Here is a 5,724-nt window from a genome sequence, read left to right as displayed (position 1 = left end):
TCCAGTCCATACTCCGCACAGATGTTTCGGTAGACTATGCCAGCCACCTGGTTATGGCGTTCCATGTAGGCTTTCCCTGCCAGCATCTTACATATATATAGTACACTACATATATATGTAGTTCAGTGGTTAGAACGTCGACTTCACAGTGCAGAGATACCGGGTTCAATTCCAGCCCCGGCCTTCCTGTGTGGAGTTTGCATGTTCTCCCCGCGCTTGCGTGGGTTTTCTCCAGGTCCTCCGGTTTCCTCCCACATTCCAAAAACATGCATGGCAGGTTCATTGAACACTATAAATTGTCCCTGCGATTGCCTGGCAACCGATTCAGGGTGTCCCCTGCGACCCTAGTGAGGATAAAGCGGTTCGGAAAATGGATGGATGGATGGATATATTCAGTGTGTGTGTGTTTGTCTGTGGTTGCCCTTTGGTTAGCACGTCGACCTCACAGTGCAGAGGTCTTGGGTTCAATTCCAGCTCCGGCCTCCCTGTATGGAGTTTGCATGTTCTCCCCGGGCCTGCATGGGTTTTCTCCGGGTACTCCGATTTCCTCCCACATTCCAAAAACATGAGTGGCAGGCTGATTGAACACTCCAAATTTTCCCAAGGTGTGAGTATGAGCACGGATGGTTGTTTATCTCTCTGTGCCCTATGATTGGCTGGCAACCGGTTCAGGGTTTCCCCCGCCTACTGCCCCAAGACAGCTGGGATAGCCTCCAACACCCCCCGCAACCCTTGTGAGGATAAGCGGATCGGAAAATGGATGGATGGATATGTGTTTGTTGTGTATTTCATGTTTGTCCTCAGCATGAGTCTTCGTCCGAGCCCGGGACCTTACAACCATGACCTAGTCATACTCTTGTCCCCAGTTCTTAGGCCTTAAAGCTTGGACCTAGCTCTAGTCCTAATCCTTTCCCTCGGCATAGACTTAGACCTTCAGTCTATTGGACCTCAGCTTTGCTCCAAACCATAGTCCTTGGGTATTTCCGTAGATACTGCACCTTTACCCCAATCCTAAATCTGGTTTTAGATTTTGCCCTAGCCTGATTCTTTGTCTGGCCCTGAAGAGTACTACTTCCCCAATCTTAAGATCTTAGACTTTACACCTAACCTCAAGATGTACATCTCGTCCTGGTCAACGAAGTCAGACATTAGTCTTTACATTTAGTCCATGTCCTTATGTGTCGACATTAAGATAAGAAAAGATAAGATATGAAAACTTTATTCGTCTCACAATGGAGAAATTCCCAATTCACAGCAGCAAAAATCATGAAAGGGAGAAGTAGAAGAACAAAAAGTATTCAAGTAAATATAAATTATAACATATAAATAGGGCGGCCTGGTAGTCGAGCGGTTAGCACATCTATTTCACAGTGCAGAGGTACCGGGTTCAATTCCAGTTCCGGCCTTCCTGTGTGGAGTTTGCATGTTCTCCCTGTGCTTGCGTGGGTTTTCTCCGGGTCCTCCGGTTTCCACCCCACATTCTAAAAACATGCATGGCAGGCTGGACACTTCAAATTGTCCCTAGGTGTGAGTGTGAGCGTGAATGGTTGTTCGTTTCTGTGCGCCCTGCGACTGGCTGGCAACCGGTTCAGGGTGTCCCCCGCCTACTGCCCGAAGACGGCTGGGATAGGCTCCGGCACCCCACCCACGACCCCAGTGAGGATAAAGCGGTTCGGAAAATGGATGGATGGAAAATATAAATATAAACATATTCAGAATGGGTGAGTGGGGGTGAGTCCAGGCGATACCTCTCCTTCTTGCAGCGCGGGTGTATCAGTCTCTGGCTGAAGGAGCTGCCCAGTACTGTCAGGGTGGCCTGGAGGGGGTGGGAGGGTCTGTCCATCAAAGGTTTTAGTTTGGCTAGCATGGTTTCTTTCACCAATAGTCGTAGTCCTGGCCCAAGACCTGAGATCTTAGTCTGAGTCCTCAAAGCCGTGTCCTTGCCTTTGTCATAAGAGGAGAGCCCAAAAATAATACTCGCTGTCATCCTGGCCAGATTCCTAGTCCTGGCCATAAGACTTTTGAGCCCTTATGTAAACACATATAAAGTGTAAAAACTAAACAACCGCTCAAGGTTTTCAAATTTAAGAGATAATCGCCGAGATTTGATAAAAGATAGAAGAGAGGAACAGAAAGTTAAATATTGATCCCATTACATGGGTGTCAATATACAATACAATACAATACATAATATCAATATCAACACTGATATATGATGTGATATCAACAAATAAAGACAATTCCTTTCAGTTTTTATAAGAAATCTAGAAGTCTAGAAAACAGCCTTTCGACTGTTGTAGAGACAGAATGAAAGAGAGCAGCATGGCGTAGGTAGGAGGACTTTTTGGCCCAAGTGCCTCGCAGCTGCTCACTCTGTTGCTCCCCTGCATTGCAGCACAGAGGGTGCAGTCTTTTTTATACATCCTGCAGCTTCGCCGCACACAAACACACACATACGCACACACGCACGCACACACGCCTTCTGTCTGTCCTTAGCATCTGGAGCTGTGCTGTGTCCATTTGTTCTCTGGCCTTTGTGTATGTGCTGGAGGTGGAGATATGGCCAGGATGCTTGACCTCAAAGCTGCTTCCCCAAATAATTTAGGAATGGGTTAGCTGCAGGTGAATACCCCATCATGCATTGCACTTAAAATAATCACACTTTTTTACTGTGTGCGTGCGTGCGTGCGTGCGTGCGTGCGTGCGTGCGTGCGTGCGTGCGTGCGTGCGTGTGTGTGTGTGTGTGTGTGGTGATGCTGCAACTTTGTCATGGCCTTGCGCCCATCCTGACCAAAACTGTTGAGTCATGAGTCATCTTCGGGGGTTGTTTAACTGATGATGTCTAAGTGATACCATGTGGGGATTGGAAAGTGTGACTTCTTTCACACTGGTTGGAAAATCCATCATTATCACGGCTTTCCCTCCCAAAATGGCACCATTCTGCGTAAATGGCACAGACATGAAACCTCCATTAAAGTTAAACAGTGAAACTAAAAAACACAAAGTAGATAATTTGCCACTTTTATGGGTAGGATGATATACAATACTGTGTGTGTGTGTGTGTGTGTGTGTGTGTGTGTGTGTGTGTGTGTGTGTGTGTGTGTGTGTGTGTTTGTGTGTGTGAAGTATCTATACGTCACACGGGATAAAATTAATTCAGCAGTTTTTCTTCATTCGGAGTTAGTCTTAAGGTCCCCGTAATGTGAAAATAACTATTTTCTAAATTTCGTACACCTCAGAGAGGAGTGTTGTTCACAAACAAGTCAGAGTTGAACGATTTAAAAAAAACAAACAAACAAAGCAAAAACAAAAGCCAAGTACAGTGGAACCTATTCAGAAACAAATCTTTGAATTTACCTAATTTACGGGGTCTTTAAGGCGGGACGCCGCCTGTATGTAAGGCAATGCAGGGACAGGGAAGTGAAGTTTAAGCGCTTTGTTTCAGCTGCAGCTGTGGTGAAAGCACGATATAAACAACCATGTTTGTATGGTGTTGTATTGTATAACACCGCCACACTCCAAATTTTACAGTAATCTCTCGCCACTTTACTCTTCACATTAAAAATTATTAAAAAAATAAAAAAATGAACAAAATACAGTCATATCGGCAGCCATATTGCACAAAGACGCATTGTTTCGTGTTGATGCGAGAGAGAGAGGGTTTCTCTGCATGCCAGAGAAAGAGATGAGCTGACTCAGAGGCTTTGTACATGCATGTTCTGTACTGTCCATGCCAAGGGCACTCATACAAGGTGTGTGATTGGTTTCCGGCGCAACATCGACCAATGACAGAACGAGTGGATTTATCCCATGGGCTGATGGGCTGCGCATTATCGCAGCTTCACCCAGCACCAGTGTTTTTGTTCAAGCGATAACTTATTTGCTTAATTATGATACGCTCCAACCCCACGCCGGCGCTGAAGCAATGTGTCCCCGGTGGGTGGGAGCATGTAAGCCCGTTCGTCCCTCCACAGAGATAGCACCATCAACAGGGACACATTGCTTCAATGGCGGCAAGGGGCGGTTTGCAGCATAGACCGAGTCGGGGAGCTTTATTTTGAAGGTTTCCCGAGCCGGTCAGCTGTTTTTTTAGACGCATCACAAGGAAGCAGTGACAGCTCAAACGAAGGCTGAAGTGACAGTTGAAACTGTCAAGTAGGTAATGGGTTTTTTTCTTCACAAAAAAAAGACCCTTCTCTGATTAAAAAAATGAACACTTAAACCGATTTTATCTAATCATCCAATAATAATAACAATAATAATAATAATAACAAATCACCATGTTTATCTCCAATTGAAAAAACCTTAGCTACACCATCAGCGCCTCCAGCAGATGAGTCTCAGAGTGAACCTAAAGCCTGTACAAGTCAAGTGAGAGCCGCCTTCAATGTCGCCAACACAATTTTCTTCTCCTCCCTCAGAAGGCAATGTTGATGAATGTTAAAAACTGTATCAGGTTTACAATTCCAAGGGGGCCGGGGGCTACTTCGCGGTTTTATAACTTTTGCGGGTGAATTTTGTTCCCTATTAACTGCAAAAAACGAGGGACTATTCTAATTATTGTCAGGAAGTCCAGAGTTTTCTGGACAGAACTGGATTTTAAAAACATGATGAATATTGACAAAATGTTGATTTACACAAAAACACCAGACCGGCAAAGTACAAGATGGTGGTAACAATAAACCAGCACAAAACGAGATCAACCAAAAACACATGCAAAAGGGCATACATCATACAAACCGAGAACATCACCATAATCAAAAACACTACAGTACTTACCTGAGAAATGAGCGAAAACGTGACGAGAGACTATGAAGAAGGAACAAGAAGCGTCTCAAATATACAAACACTTGGTACGAGTCGTAAGCAAGGCTGAACAATACAACATCGAGCTGTGTGCGGGACAGTCCTTATGTAGTAGGCTGAAAACAATCTGTGACAAGTGCACCACTGGAGGGAACGCTCTCCACGCCAGCTAGTAATGAAACATAAACATGACAGAAACATTCTACATCACACTCAAAAACATGCGTGTTTAGTTCAGTAAAGATTCTAAATTGTCCATAGGTGTAAATGTGACCTGACTTAGAATGGTTGCTTTGCTATTACATGCCCTGGACATGACTGACAACCAGCCCAACCCTGTTTCTCTTGACAAAAGTCAGTTGAGGTGCAGATACCTTGATTGTTTTGAATGTTTGTATGAATATCTGTTTATCAATTGACTGGCAACCCGTCCAGGGGTATACAACCAAATTTCATCTGTAATTGACTCCAGTTCACCCATGACCCAAACAAAGTGCTATAGAAAATGGACGGCTTTAAGGACTTTGTATGGCAACTTCCTGTTTACATTTCTGCATAGGCTGCTGACCAATCAGAAAAAAAAGCCACCGCACATGCTCTGTTAATCAGAAAAAAAAGCCACCGCTCATGCTCTGTTGTGACGCATCTTGGCACAATTGGGGAAACGTGGCAAGTTTTCAAAACCCATCAACTTAATGCGCTCATCCTTTCATCGGCAAGCTGTGGCCAAAGGAATGTCATTTTGTGGCATTATTGATCCTCTAAAAAAAGGGTGACATGCTGTGAACGGCATCCCAATGAGGCGCGGTGTAAAAGTGAGGTAAAGGGGGAGTCGCAGAGCACTAGGTGTGTGTGTGTGTGTGTGTGTGTGTGTGTGTGTGTGTGTGTGTGTGTGTGTGTGTGTGTGTGTGTGTGAGA

At 44.9% G+C, this 5,724-nt stretch overlaps 1 protein-coding gene across 1 annotated transcript in view; it reads left to right on the top strand.

Annotated features, from left to right (window-relative positions):
• The window catches only part of LOC109508049 (synaptotagmin-2-like), a 27,123-nt gene that overhangs the window by 7,646 nt on the left and 13,753 nt on the right, over window positions 1-5,724 (top strand). The window lies entirely within an intron of this gene.

This window comes from Hippocampus comes, unplaced genomic scaffold, assembly GCF_001891065.2.
Source record: "Hippocampus comes isolate QL1 unplaced genomic scaffold, H_comes_QL1_v1.1 scaffold17, whole genome shotgun sequence".
In the NCBI taxonomy this organism is placed as follows: domain Eukaryota; kingdom Metazoa; phylum Chordata; class Actinopteri; order Syngnathiformes; family Syngnathidae; genus Hippocampus; species Hippocampus comes.
This window is presented reverse-complemented; position numbering and strand designations above follow the sequence as displayed.